This window comes from Episyrphus balteatus, chromosome 3, assembly GCF_945859705.1.
Source record: "Episyrphus balteatus chromosome 3, idEpiBalt1.1, whole genome shotgun sequence".
In the NCBI taxonomy this organism is placed as follows: domain Eukaryota; kingdom Metazoa; phylum Arthropoda; class Insecta; order Diptera; family Syrphidae; genus Episyrphus; species Episyrphus balteatus.
In genome coordinates, this window is record NC_079136.1 from 53,413,442 (window position 1) to 53,430,285 (window position 16,844).

The window sequence follows — 16,844 nt, forward strand, 5'->3', positions numbered from 1 at the left end:
TCCACCAATCTTTTGCCGAGGTAATACTTGAAAGTTGGCCAGAAATGTGCTGGTAACCAATCATCATCATCATCATCATCATCATATAATAAAACGGCGAACATGGTTTTTGTGGTACAAAATACCGGCCCCACAAAAACCGAAGGGGCATAAATTATATACCGAAATAAAGCGAATGACTTCTAGAAGTGCACAATAAATTTTGTTTTTACTTTTTTTTACCCGAAATAATGAAATTAAACAAATTAAAATTCGATACAAAATAAAAAAAAAAAAAAAAAAAAAAAACAAAACAAAAACAACTGGAATATCTGCTGGAAAATTTCCAATCGACTGGAATGAAATGTCATTCAAGAATGAATGATTGAATGAAAGCATTCAGCGAAAATCAAAAAACATTAAGGTGGTTTCACATTGGTGCGTTGTTTTAAGATCGCATGTTAACTATGGTTAACTTTCATTGTTTTAGTTATCTAAGTTTAGAAGTAAGATGTTTGTTTTATTACCATGAATTTTTTTGTAAAAATCGAATTCTATTAAATTCGAGTCTATTACTAAGGTCCAATCTTTTGTAAACACTTTTGATACCAATGAAATCTATCTTCGTCCTTAAATAAGGTAAGAAAAACTGTCAAAAATTGAGTTTGAAAATTTTTACTTTTGTACTTTTTCACTTTTTTCTCGCTAGCGTAATTTTTTTATAAAAAAGAGTTAACAAATTGTTTTTTATACAAAAAAAAATATGCATTTCGCATTTTTTGTTTTAATTTTCTAGCCCGAAAAACCATACAAAAATGCGTTTGAAAATTTTCACTTTTATACTTTTTCACTTCTTGAGCCAATGTAGTTAAGGCTTTATAGGAATAACTACAAAGGCCACTTTTTGAAAAAAGTCAAAAAGTGATAGATTTCAAACTCATTTTATGACAGTTTTTAATAACGACAAAATAAAAAATAATGATGAAAAAAGCTTATTTTTTGGTTTCAAAAAATTTGTTTGTAGTTTTTTTCCAAAAACAAATATTGCTAGAAAGAAATAAAAAACAAATTAATTTTGTAGATTTCCCACTTTTTCACTTTTTAGGTCACTTTTAGGTATGTATAATGGCCTCTTTTTGCAAAAAGTCAAAAAGTGAAAATTTTCAAACTCATTTTGTGACAGTTTTTCCGACCACAAAATTAAAAATAATGATGCAGAAAGCCTTTTTTTGGTTTCAAAAACAATTTTTGTAGTTTTTTTCCCAAAATTTTTCCAAAAACAAATAGCGCTAGAAAGAAATAAAAAAAAATTAAAATTTCCCACGTTTTTAGTTTTTAGGTCATTGTAGTTCTGGCTTTAACAGAAAAAAACGTTGTCGTGCGACGCAGTTCGTTTGGTAAAGCCTTATGAATTGATTTGTTTGATTAAAAAATGTCCATTCTCACTTTCAAATGGATGTTTTGCTTAAAATTTCACTGCCACAGTACCACGGATTACCTTTTTACTACTGTATACATTGAAGATCAACACCTGAACGCACCTTTAATAAATGTGAACCTATCCTTAATCTCTAATAAATATCTGAACGCATTTACTAAAATTTTCTTGGAAAACTTGGTCAACCTCTACTGGTGAAGAGGTAAACAAACATTTTTTCCCATGCTAATTACAGCAAAAAATCTATTTTCAGTACAAAAAACGTTTGTTTACATCTTCACCAGCCCAGAAATGACATTCGCTGGAAGTTTCCCATAGTTGGTGGAGGTTGAATGATTGAATGATGGAATTTGAACGAATGGAACATGAAACAGATTGAATTTAATCGCAAAATGCAAGGTGCAAACACAATGTCTTAAGGCGATTACACTTTGCATTTTCTTATTCGATACTTTTTTTACGTAGTTGAGCGTAGTTAAAACGTAGTTCAACAATATCTAAATCGTTTAAAATATATCAAAAAGTAGGTATATTATACATTCCTGTGTATTTTGTCTTCAAAAAGTGTAGTTAATCGCAAGAAAACAACAACAAATACAATAAAAAATAAAGAAACTATTTTGGTATAATTGTGTTCAAAATTGTTGCAAATAAAAAAAATAAAGAAATTGGCACTCGAATTTCGAGGGCTGGGTCGACTAGTTTGAATTAATTGTTTTTCTACTTAATTATGTTCCAATTATTATGTTCCAAAAATAATATGTTAGGGTGGTCAAATTGTTTTTTTTTGTAAAAATACCATTTTTTTAAAATTTGTTTGAAACTTCAGAGCTGATGCGCAAACTGAATGATATCTATATTTTTTAAACCCTTCTTAGTCTTCACCATTCGCAACTTTTCCGCGCTATTAGGTACGATTTGAAATTCGAAAAGAAATGTTTTTCGGCCTACTCTAATGTAAAATATACAGTACATAGGTATTTCGATATGCTGTATCCAAGCTCAGATTGACCCGTACAATTCCACGAAACCGAACTTAGATTCGGATTCAGCATATCAAAATACATAACCCAACGTGTGGTTCATTGTTCGCGCAATTTTGTTTTTCTGTTCGGATGTAATTAAAAAGAAAATAATACTAGAATTATTTTTGATAAAAAAATTAGAGCTAACTATTTCGATTAAATTGCAGTACATGGAAAATGTTATATTGGAGGTATCCGTACCGAATTTGGAGAAAATCCATTAATTCGTGAAGATATTGGAAATATGTATACGGATGGACGAACAGACGTCGAATTAAATTTTGGAATGTTTTTTTTTTTTTTCTTGTTGATAAATTGAATATGATGACGGCTATATTTACTCGTTTCATACTCAAGTTTTTAAACTCATTATATTTCAACATAAAATCGAACAATAATCTTATTCTTTCTACAAGGTCTTAGAAATCATTATCAATTTATCATGTACTCCAGCAAAATGATTGTTTTTATTGTTGACACTTAGCGTTAGTATCAGTTTCACTTCATAAATAAATAAACAATCAAAATGATTATGATTTACCTCATTCTCACAACATTTTTATAGATACATACTATACCAACTACTTATGAACATCAAGGTTGTGGCAGCTGAACAACATTGAGTTCCTCGCACCAAACGATACCGACTATACTATGTGGCGCTTACTGACGCTTCTATTACTAACTGTCTGAGCCATAAAATTACTTTCATTCTCTGTGCACTTGCAAAAAGCTTGTAAAAAATTATATGGAGTGCTAGATATGGTGTTGTAGTTATGGAGCATTACATTACTTACATTCACAAAGCCGGGTGGAAGCGCAAGCAAGCAGCCGGCCGGCTAACATCAACAACTGCAAAGGAAAACAGTAACAGTATAACAGAGCAAACTGGCTCAACAAGTGGCTCATAAAATTTAAATCAATTCATTTATGTGTTTTTGTGTGTTGTTTCTTTTATTCTTTTCCTGGTTCCTTCCGGTTTTTAAGGAGCGAACACTAGCCCAACCTTCTAGTGAGTGTGTGATGTCGTATAGACGGAGACTTTTTATTTGATTCTGTTTTCCGTAACATTATTTTTTTTTTTTATGTCAACGAATTTCTGCATTTTTATTCAGTTTCATTTTTTTTTTCTTTGGTGTGTGTTAATTTGTCTGTCTGTGGTGAACAAGAACTGTCATATCCTTGCCACTTTTCCACAGGCAACAAACCCGAACTCCTGATCCAGATTCCTGAACTCCTGGATACTTCTGTTAGAGATAAACTTACACTCGTGCAGGATTTTCGAAATGTGTTTCGCATGAAAAATGTGTGTGTGTGTGTAAATGTTTTTTGCAGTGTTTTTGTCATTGCGTTTATGGTGTTTTGCTGTTTCTACCAGAGTCCAGAGGTTTTTCCATAATATTTTTCGCCGAGTATAAGAAGGATGGTTTTTATTGTCCTTGGTGGTATGCTCTTGGCTGTTACCAGTGGTTGTTAAATATGTTTCATGACTGAAAGTGGCTCATTAAAATGGATTCGGTTCATATAATACATAAGAGTGTGTCCCTGAAATGACGGACTACGTACTAGTTGGACCCACCATCATAAAGCTCTAGATATAGGTACTATATACCAACAAGGATATGACTTAAGTGATGAATTCGTATTGCGGCGTTTATGGTTGTAATGCGGACATTAACAATTATAATGTCCATGATAACCCAAAGAAGAAAGAAGAAGAAGATCATGCTGAAGAGTGGTGGTTTGAGGTTAAGTGAATATTAGGAGAATGTTAAGTTTCATTATAAATGTGGATTATTTTTATTTCGGCTTGATTATGAAATTATTTGTAGGTATTCATGGAAAAACAGAGGTTTAATAGGTTTGGTTACATATTTTATCAAATTCTTACATATCAATTAAAGGAGTTAACAAAATTCTAACAAAAGACGATGAACAATTTAGTGACCAAAAACTACCAATCATACAATCAAAAATCGACCGACGTAATTTTTCACTTGCATACCAGATCTAATGAGTCCGCAACTCGACGGGTTTTGGATTATACTGACTTTTTTGGTATTTTTTTGTTTTTGTTACATGTGCGTGCGTGCAAGTCCTTTTTCTTACACTTTGTAAACGCAATATCTATTATTAAAATAATTACCCACTAACTGAAGTATGGAACTTGAGGCAACATACAAGACATTAGTGGTTAAAACCGCGGTATGGCTTAAGTGAATTATTGTAATCATTTTAAGAAATTTAAAAAAAATAATTTGGTATGTATTACCATGGTTTTTAAAAAAAAATCAAATGTGATGGCAAATCGAAAGATAAAAATCGGTTTTTCACTTGTCATTTCAACATTGATAGATCAAAGAAAATTATCTTAATTTTAAACAAAATTGGTTGAGTATACGAAAAGAGTCGAAAGTTATTGAGACTGTATTTTTTTTTTTTTTTTTTTCAAGAAAAAATATTTCCATTAAATATTCGCATTTTTGAGAAAAACTCAGTTTTGTTTAGCATTATTAACATCATTAAATGGGAGCGTATCGGAATACCGCCTTTTAAAATCCCGTTTTTCGAAAATCAAGAAAAAATAGTTTGAAAATCCCGTCTACTAAAATACCGATTTTTTAAATCCCGTCTTCTGAAATCCCGCATTTTAAAATCCCGTTTTTTACAAAATACATACTTAATGCATAAATTAAAAAAAATCATAAGAAATAGACAAAAAATTAGTAAAACTAATTTTTTGCGTCGTAAAGCACACAGAATATGTAGCCCGACAAACAATTTTGGTTCTATAAAGCTTTACAGATGCAATTGTTGCTTCTGTAAAGCATTATAGAAGCAAAATTGTTAGTAGAGAGGTACCTACAATACATTATGAAAACGGTATTTCTTTTATAAAAAAACATACAATAATCAAAACCTTAAATTGAGATCACGGATAAAAAAGAAATTTTATTTACCTAACAAAATATCAAAACTGTTGAAATGCATCCAAATATACATTTATTATTACATTGTTTAATTTTTCATATTTTTTTTTATATGTTATATATTTTTGTTAAAGGTTATAATTAGCTAAATGCGTTTTGAAAAACCTCTCATTTTTAATTTGTTTTAATTTTTCACTATCCCGATTTTGCAATCAAAACTAGTTGTTTTATTTTAAAAATTCGCGCGATTTAAAAAAAAAAACAACTAGTTTTGATTGCAAAATCAGGATGATAAAAAACGGGATTATAAAAATCGGAATTATAAGAAACGGGATTATAGAAAGTGGGATTACGAAAAACGGGATTTTAAAAGCGGGATTTTGAAAAACGGGAATATTAAAAGCGGGATATCGAACCCAACCCCATTAAATATATCGAATTTAATCAAACTCCTTAGAGCCCTTTTGAGGAAATTGCAATTACTCGAAAAATTTGTATAGGATTACACTTTCTTCAAGAGTTATTGTAAAACAAAGACAAAATCTGTCTTTAAAATTACGAAAAACTCATCCGTGCAAAATATCAAGAAAATCCGTCAACCCGTTTAGTGTGTAGAAGAATTGATCGGCATTGTGCCACTTTTTTTTAAACATTTTCATTTTTTTGCCTAATTTGACATCTCTTTTCTTGTGCTAAGCTCCAACTTTGAAGAGCTAGCTCATATATGATTTCAGTTGATCTAAGCTGTTAGATAATCTGAGTGTAACTAAGTTCATCTAAAAAACCTACTCGTAAGTGGTTGGATAGCAAAAATAGTCAAAATTATGAGAATTTTGTTTGTGTTTTTTGGGATAACCTTATTTAAACCCCTGTAGATATTGCTATTTTGCTCGAAACTGAACTTCCTTAAATAAGAAATGAGCTGCACCAGCTGATCGCAGCCCAATTTTTAGATTACTTACCCCCGCTGTGCTAGTGCATAGAACTTACACAAATTTTATTCCAAAGTACTAAATCGCAAAGAAAATACATAATAACCCAACAAAATTTGTAACATCTCCAATTTTGTATTTGTATTTTTATTGTAGCATAAATTTTATTATTTTTTCTTAAACTATATAGCACAGTTTTCTTTTTTTTTTGTATTCAAATAACCAGTATGGTCTATAACGATCCTTTTTAATTAATTGCGATAGGTATAGAAACTATACGGCAGTTTGTACCACCCCCAAATTTTGTTGCTCATTCAATAGAGCATTGGCTGAATATCATTACGCTGATTTTTCGCAGTCGCGAAATTCACCTTTCGGCCGCCACACAGTGTGTCGAGCCCATACAAAAGTTTAGGTATCATAAATACTTGCAGCTAAGTTTTTGGAGTTTTAATATCTTTTTTTGTGTTTTTATGGCAGGAATAGAAAAAAAATTACAAATTAACAAATTAAACAACCTATTACTTTTTTTTTTAGTATAATTTATGAAATTAACATTTATTGAAGAAGCCACTTGTGAGCAAAATTAATTTTTTTTTATATATATAAAAAAAATATACTTTTCGTAAGGTTTTTGGTGTGCTGAACTCGAATCCGAAGTCAGAAAAATTCTATCATATCACGTTTTTGAAATATTCCCGTTAGAAAATCTGAAATGTCGTTTTTTAACAGTTTTTGAGGTTATGTTCTTGAACGTGGTGATTTATTTTAAATAAATTTGTGACAGTTTCTAAAAGAACTACATGTTTTGTTTTAAAGCCCGTTTAAATCTTTTCAATATCTTTTTTCTACTTTGAGAAATCTTAAGTTGAAGTCAACTTGTTTTGTTTATCTTCTCTATACAAAAAAATCGTATGTTTATTTGCGTTTCATAGCAAATCTCGAATAGTTTTTTGTCAATCGCTTTCAAATTTTGAAATAGCGTTTTATTTGCATTTCCGTAAATTCTTATATCGATGAGGTTGGTAAATACGCTATAATACACAGTAGAGCGTGGCCGGGTCAAGTAATTATATTAAAAATTTAGTATGCAGAAAAATATAATTTTTTTCTCGTTGAAAACAATATTTAAAATATTTTTAATTACATAAACAGCTTTTTGTTACTTGTGTATGGGTAAAAATTATTAAAAACATCGATTTTTTCATTTTTGTGATCCCCTTGAAGATGTTTCTCAAAAAATGAATTATTTTGAGTACTTGACTCGTAGCACATAAATGTGAATATCTCTGGTAATCGCAAACAGAAGCAGACCAAACTTTGCCAATATTAAGTATAGGCCTAAGGAAAAATAATATAAAAAAATTATCGATATGATTTTATATGTTTTTTTTTAAATTAAGTTTAAAAATTAATTTTTTTTTTTTTTGGCCATTTATCAAAGAAATTTTAATAACTCATATATAATTTTATAAATTTAATTTTTTTTGTTATACGTTTTACAACAACACTCAAATAAACAAAATAACATTAACAAAATTTTTCAAACAATTACCAAACGTGAAATATACACTCTCAAAGATTCCCATAAATTCCTCAAAATATTTTCGATTTCCGAGGTACTCATGTTTCGGAGCTTATTTTGAATACATAACCTGGGTTATTTTCTAAGATAAATATGTTTTCATATGAGTTGACACTTCTAAATTTTATTTTAATAGCAAAAATATTAATTTTTAACAAAAAAAAAAGTGATTTATCATAAGGGGACGACACACTGTGCGCCATCTTGGATTTTAGTTTTTGTTGAATATCTCGATTTCTATTTATCTTACAAAAAAGTTGTGTATACAAGAAACGTAGGAAATCAAATTTCTCGTCTTTTATGTTAAGAACACTTTTTTGATATTCTGAATAATAAAAAAGTTACAAGCCAAAAAATTAAAAAAAAAACCCGAAAAAAATGACAATTTTAAAGATTTGAGCACTTTTTGTCAAAATTATTAAAAAACGTATCGAGAAAAGATTATCGCCTTTAAATTCTCTACAACTCTGCTATACAACTTTTTTTTGTATCGATATAATTAATAAAGTTATTAATACTTTTTTGTTAAAAAATACCCCTTTTTTACGAAATGAAGAGACTGAACTTTCTCTTTTAACATAAAGCTATAAAATACTCACTAATCATTTAAAATTCAAGATTTGGTAAAAAAAAATTAAGAAAAAAGTGGGAGCGGGTCATAATTCTGCTTGTCAAAATTCTGTACGACAAAATTCTGTAGGGTCAAAATACTGTAATACCATAATTCTGTACGTCATTATACTGTAAATACAAAATTCTGTACGTCAAAATTCTGTATGAACAAAATACTGACTTGCAAAATTCTGTTTTGTAAAATTCTGTACGGCAAAATACTGTATATCAAAATTCTGTAAAAATGCTGTAAAAAAATATCGTTTTGATAATGTAAAAAAGTGCGCGCGCACTTTTTTACATTATCAAAACGATATTTTTTTACAGCATTTTTACAGAATTTTGATTTACAGAATTTTGATGTACAGAATTTTGAAATACAGTATTTTGACCAACCAGAATTTTGCTATACAGAATTTTGACTTTCAGAATTTTGTTCCTACAGCATTTTGCACATACAGAATTTTGACATACAGTATTTTGGCATACAGTATTTTGAATACAGAATTTTGCAACATCCAGAATTTCGACCCCAACCCGAGAAAAGTAAAGATAAAAAACACAAACAAAAAAGAGCATTTTTAACAAAAAAAAAAAAATCCTCTTATTTGTGTTTCTGAGAACCCATAGAGATTGTTTTTTCGTGTGTCCGACACAAAATAAAGGTGTATTTTATGATCACAGGTGAGTCGATCAGTCGTGTGCATTGAAATCGAAAGTGTAGAATATATTCATACTTTAAGTGTTAATTACTGCGTTTGTTTGGAAAGTAAAGTGGAATTAAAAATTTATTTTTGATCGATTGTCTAATTGTGTATGCTATGAATCAATTTTTGTTGAAAAAAAAATTATTGACCTGGTCTTGGGAGGGCAAAAAGTACGGAAGCCATATTTGGCTTCGTATGCATTAAGGGGTTTTAAATCTACACAATTTGTAAAAATTTTTTGTTGTTCTTTATTTGTTATTTTGCTTGGAAGCTATGTTTTGCTTCAGAAATGGAGCCCCTTCGCAATTAGAGACATTTTTCTGATGTTAACCCCATTTCCAGCGGCGTAACCACAAAAATTTTAGGGGAGGGGGTGCTCACTTATAATATTTTTCAATCATTTTATTACTTTTTAGTTTTTGTAAGATCTGGGAGTGGGTGAAAATGTTGGAGCAAGACTTACTTCGACAGTGGAAAGAATGTGAACCAGAAGAAATATTTAAAACGGGCAAAAACAAATTGCTTTTCTCGGTTCCATGGCTTAAAATGAGCCGAATTTGAAGTAATTCTTAACCTTTTGTAATGCAATGTATTTATTTTACTTTATTTTGTTTTTAAATGATAAATATTTATCTTTTTATAATTTTAATTTTATTCTTTACCTAATCTGAATAAATAAAATTAGTAAAATTTCTTACCCCTTAATGCATACGAAGCCATATTTGGCTTATAAACAAATTTTTTAAACAAATTAATTTAAACAAATTTTTTTTAATGAAAACCGTTTTGAAACAACCCAAAGAACCCATGTAAAGCATTTTTTAATTTTTTCGTCCGCTAATATTAATTCATGCAGTAGAGGGTTAATAACTTTTGTATTTATAGCGATAGAAAAAAAAGTTGTATAGCAGAGTTGTAGAGAAATTTAAGGTGAATAATCTTATCTCGGAAGGTTTTTTTCATAATTTTGATAAAAAGTGCTCAAAACTTTAAAATTGACACTTTTTTCTGTTTTCTTTACTTTTTTAGCTTGTAACTTTGTTAATATTCAGAATATCGAAAAAGTTTTCTTAACATAAAAGAAATTTAATTTCCTACGTTTCTTGTATACACAACTTTTATGATTAGAAATCGAGATATTTAACAAAAACTAAAATCCAAGATGGCGGCCGAAAGGTGAATTTCGGGAGTGCGAAAAATCAGCGTAATGATATTAAGCCAATGCTCTATCGAATGAGTAAAAAAAATTTGGGGGTGGTACAAACTGCTGGGTCAAATTATAAATGCACTGGCCTATTCTGTCTGACTGTCTGTCCTTTAGAATGTGCTTCAAGCTACAGTCCAAGCCACTGGAATTATTTTCTTCAAACTTGGTAGTTGTGGTTTTGCCAAGTTATGTTGCAAATGAGACGCATTTTGAAAATATGAAAAAACAAAATTAGTTTTTGATCCATTATAAACTAGTATTTGTAATTGATCCATTTGAGATAATTTCACCATAAGAGCAAGTGCGTCCCAAAAGCAATGGTTTCCAACTGATTTTATATCAAATGAGAAAACAAAATTTGGGTGTCATAGTAACGATTGGGTCACCTCACCGTAGGATAATATACATTCTTCATGCACTAGACTAAAGGTGTAAACTGTATCGTCGGCGTCATCTTTTTCTTGTTGTTTTACAAAACGGTAATATGAATTTGCATTCTATTTAAAATTTGTCAGCTTTACATAATTTTGGTAACACATAATCAAATTTTACCAAATGGCAGTTTGTACGCCTAAGGTCTTTAACTAACGAACTGGTACTTCTTCAATATGTCTCTAATATTGCAAAAGTTCAAGTTTAAATAGTAGTAAAATAAATCATCTTCTTTTACTATTTGCATCATTTAGTTTATAAAATTTAAACAAAAAAAATTGTTTTGGTTCACAAAAAACTTAATTTTAATTAAAAAAAAAAAAAACAGCGGCAATTTTTAACTCATAGAGGTTAAAGTATATTTTTAATTATCGACCTTTGAAGAAAAATAAAGATCATCAAAATTTGAGCCCAATAATTTGCTTAATTTACTCACTACTAATTAATTAAAAAAATAAAAAAATAAATAAAATTATTACAAAAAAATGCTACACATACGCCACAGTGAGCGTATAAGTTAAATTTCGAAAATTAGTACCAATACATATTCTGCCAATGACTTATTCCAATTAACAATTTTGCATCTATAAATGGTACTGTTGCTTCTATAAAGCTTTTTAGAAATAAAACTTTTCATTGAGATATCGTTTGTCTTCAAAACATTGAAATACTAAAATGAAACTTCTATATTTTGTACGGTCAAATTAGACTAAAATAAGTGGGTTAGTTCCCAGCAAGCTGAAAATTGGTAGGATTGCTGGAAACACCTTCATAAACTAAATCTAAAAAGTCCTCATCGATCCGAGACCTGGAAAAAATTTTACTTTGGGTCAAAGGTCACAAGAAATGGTATTTCACAATTTTCAGCAAAACGGTAAGTCTTATCAAAAAATTTTCAATGCAAGAATTGTAGACCAGGTTATTATATATAAAAAGTGACATGACACTTTTTTTCCTAAGACCCACCGTTTCTTAGGTATAACGATTCAAAAAGTTGAAGTTGAGTTGTAATCGTCATAATTAGGTATATTCTGAAAAAAAAAACTCCCAACTGAAAATCTCTTGAAATTTCATTATTTTTTAGCTTGAATTTGTTCTTCAATGGTTAAGAATATGGGGAAAGCAAAAAAAAAAAATGGAAATTTTCACCATTTTTCCGATTGGGGTCCTTCTCCCGAAACCATTTCCCTGGCAATTTTTGTTTAGAATAGGTCCGAATATAATACAGGGTGTCCGATAGAGAATGGGCAACTCTAAAACGGCAGATAGCTACACTTATGACTGTTCTAAAAACAGATAGAAAGACGATATAAGACCGTCGAATAATTATTTAAAACTGCAACTATCACGTGTATCTCTTTCAAAAGGAAAAAAAAAGAGCTTAAACTGCTCTCAAAAGAGTGCCACTGAGTGACGCGTATCTTCAATCAAAATGATGGACACAATAATTCTCAATTCGCATGCAAATGCCGGTACCTATACATCGATACGCAAAATATCGCCCAAAGGATGTTTCCCCGTCAAGAGAAACATTGAAGACTTCAAAAGCAAGAACTCAACTCAACTCAACTCAAACCAGCATCCGAAGTTACATAGTACATATATTGCGTTCAAATCGTCAATAATTGTAATCCGGTAAAAACATACGCGAATATACCCCTGAGAAGACAAGTGCCCTACTTATGTTGCAGAACTTCTGGCACGAGATGAAAAACAGCAAGGTTTTGCATGAAACAGAGGCACTACATACTCCTCAGTGCCTGCTTCCTATCCTGCAGGCTCTATATATCTAAAATGTTACCACATTGCCCTTATGCATATATGAATCGTCGTTGGCTGGTTGGCAGAGTTTGCCCTGGCCAAAACCGTCTCGCCTGTGCCGTCATGCTACTAAACTGTTCGCAACAATGATCATGAGAAATTTCGCGATAATGAGTGTGGAACCGGCGAAGAAGAAGCCTTAGTATAGTTTAGTCGTGGTGATGGCTTGGGATAGGGATTGGAATGATGATGGTGGCATTCTACTCAGTGCTGCTAACCGCCAACCACGAGATTTTAGCTTCTTCCTGTCATCTCAATCGATGTGGTGGTGTCTTCATGTCCATCCTCTGTATCTGGTACTGCATTTGGTTCAGTTTTTTGTTCTTTTTTTTTTACTCGAATTGACGGATTAACCAAAAGGAGAGCAGAAATTAAAAAAAAAAATTGCCTCAAATGTCAGAGGATGCAGAAAAAAAAACACAACAACAAAACAAAGCGAATCAAAAAAAAATTGGATGAGTATCGACATGTCCAGAGGCTTCCATAAGAACGAACTCAAGGTTGATTCCCTCTCGCTGGCTGGGGATGGATGCAATTCAATCTCTTGGCGCTGCCACAATAATTCGTTCGGCGGAAATTACGAACACGCGATTTTTAATTTTCGCATCGCACTCGTACGCTTCGGTGACGGTGACGGTGATGTTGGCTTTGGCTGTTGTTATTGTTGTTGTTGTTGGTGGTTGGTTCGGTTGGTTGTTGTGTTGCACGGGAACGCAGCAGTCAGTGAGTGAGTGGTGAGGTGGCGCGACCAGAACGATGACGCGGTTTTGCAGAGATTTGCTGCTTGCAACAAGTAGTAGCCTGTGGTGGTAACCAGCGATGAGTGAATTTTCGAGGAAGAATATGCATATGCAATGACATTGTATGGCAGGTTTTTTTTTTTTTTTTTGTGTGATGCGTGCGTAAGTAGAGGATCAAATTGCTTAGAGAGGTTTTTTGTTTTATGTCTCTTCACTGGCAGCAGCGCAGCGGTGGCGGTGAATGGTCATTGGCCTAGGACTTGACTTTGACTACCTATGAACATTATTTTTAAGCATCATCTTACCAACGTGTCATTCTTTTCAATAAAAAAAAACTCTAACGTTTTGAGACAGTCTCTGTCGAGGTTAACTTCAGTGATTCCTCCAGCTAGAAATGATTTTGAATAAAGCTTTTGTTTCATAAAAATATCATGCGTCAATGCATATGAGGCAGTAGCAGCCATGAATATTAAGTGAATCGTTTATTTCAGAATTAGCATGTCCACTTTTTCCAAAAATTTTTTTTTTGGAAATATCTCATTTATGTATAGTTATTCATCTTCTGAAAAAAAATTAAGTATGTCAGACGCCCCAAAATACGAAAACTGAAAGAAAAGGGTTCAAAATATATGGAAAATTTTCACCCGGTGACAACATTTTTGACTGTTAAATACATGACTTTTTACCAGTTTTAAATTATTTTGGCAGCAATCTTGACACGCACCCCCTTTTGTTATATATCTATAAAAAGGTAAAGAATTACTCTATCTATATCTATTAAATTCATTAAAATTGTACTCAGGATTCAAAAGTTATGGCCAGATTTCTGGTGGTGGCAGCATTTTTAACTCTTGAATAATATGACATTTTACCAGCTTTAATTTTTTTTGGCAAACACCATGACACGCAAGCCTTTAAGTTATACATCTATAAAAATGTAAAGATTTACTCTATCTACTGCTATTTAATTTATTAAAATCGAAAGCAGGGTTCAAAAACTATAGCTAAATAAAAACAAAAGTTTTACCACAAAAATTTCGTTTATTTCAGAAACGAAATAAGTCCACCGACTTTAAAGGCTTAAAAACCCGCAAAGACCTAAAAAAAAGTTTATATTTTAAAGGTTTCTAAATGCATCTTAGGCTAGATTATAACTCGGCATACTCTAAATTTGAAGTGTTGTGGAATTTTAAGTAAAAAACAGTTTTTTGTTGCTCCTGAAAAGTTTATGCTCATATACTTATGTCGTTTCTGAAATAAACGATTCAAGTGGAATCTGATTTTAAGTTTTCAGTAAAAAGTTTCAAGATCAAAAATCAATTATACAATAGGTAGTACCTACCTAATTTTGTGGCCCAAATTAACAAACAACATTAACAAACCTGATTTTTTTTTCTAAACCGTCAAAGTCAGTTTTAGATACACTACTGCCTTACTTACTGTATGAAAACGCCCAACTACTATTAAGTGTGTGTGTTGAAAAAAATTTATAAACACATTACCTACATATATCATTGTCTACAAAATCGGTTTAAGGGCTATAAATTTACGAGATTACGTCATAAGAAACATTGATGAAAAATTGCATACTTTTATGAATTGAATGTTAATTACTGAATTATCATTATTTTGTCAAAATAGACATTCAACCAAGAAAAAATTCACATATAAAAAACCTCGAACCTGTTCACAATACATACTAGCTTATTTTCGTTCAGTGTATTTTAATTTCACCATCGTAAGTCGAATCGAATGAATGAATTTTATCAATTTATTTTTTTATACAAATTTTCTACAATAATTGACTCGCTTTTTTAGAAGTTAAAAATTTTAATAGCTGTTAGGTTGATACACTATTTTTTTTTTTTTTTATTTTTTTTTTTTTATTTTTAATTTGTTTTTCGTTGTAAAATGTAAAGAAAAATATTATATGAAAAATTTTAAGCACTTGTGGTACAAAAAAAAAACTATATAGCCTAAGACCTGGCAGCAAATTTTTTACGTGAGAGGTGATGCGCCTTTACAGAGAAAAAGTGCATCAAAAGGATAATTTTGCTGAAAATTGCTTTAGTAAAGGTTACCACTTAAAACTAGTTAAATCCTGCCACTCTTATCTCCCTTATAACAAAAAACACACATGACAGACTTTTTATCCGCTCCCAAACATAGGTGAACAACGTTTATAAAAATATGCGCGTCCAAAGGGAATTTTATAATGTATGTTGTTTTTATCGTATAGAGTTAGAGTTATTAGAAAATATTTATTGGTACAAAAATGCAAAAGGCATATGAATTTAATAAATTTATTTTTACTGTATTTTCTTAGGTATTTTTTTTTTTAAACATTGCGTAAATATTTGCTGTTTTAGCTTCTTTAAAGTACAACTCGAGTGTAGATAAATTTCAGGTTAAGTTAACAGCAACTTGGAATATGCCCCATTAACATTAAAAAAAATGTTATATAATTGTGTAACAGTAGTTATAAAAAAATATATTTCCTTTACTGCTGTTTGGACGTGGCAAACGATCTATAAAGGTTTTATGTGCAAATTTTGCATTTTTTAATCAATTATTATTATTGTTTGGTTGGTGGAGTATGAACTGTTATGTCCCTATAATAAACCTATTAAAAGATTATATTATCCACTTGTACTTTAGTATTTGTAGGTGCTCTATATTTAAAATGATATTTTGTGTTATATTATTTACCGTTATACCTATCAGAAATGTGGATATGGAAATAACTAAATTTTTTTTTGAAATATATATCTGTCTACTTTCTATCTTAACTATAATTTTTTATGTTTCAACCTTTGTACCAAAATAAAAAAGATACTAATAAAAAAATGGATGAAAATGGTCAAAAAATTCGGGGAAAAAAAATAGTTTGTCCTGTTGCTTGGTAAAAAATCATTTGCGAAATTTTATAAACGTTCGTAAATCAATCTAACCTAAAAGTCCAGTAATTTTGAGATTTGTTTCAAGCTTTCCAAAGTAAAATAAAATAAAACACTAAAAAAACTCCTAAGAATAAGGTGTTTTTAAAAATTCATGTTTCGAAAACTAAGGCTCTAAAAAAATACGTATCAGGCTCCTATTTTTTTGTATTAATGTTTGTTTGTTTATTGATGTTTTTTTGTTTTAATGTTTCAGAGTTTTTTTTTTTAATATTTCTGTCTTTTTCTAACAAATTTATATATCGATTAAAATAGATCATGAAATTTATAGGTAATGATTGAATTTTAAAATTCTGTCTTATTCTTTTAGGATTTTACTATCTTATAAGTTAAAGTATGTTTATTTTTGCATTATGTAATAGTTTAAGATGTACGTTGATTACACACCGGCCCAAAAAAAAAAGTGATCAGTAGGTAATACTTTTGACTGGATTCGGAATAAGAATCTAAAGTCAGTTTTGCACGTACATTCCCAAATT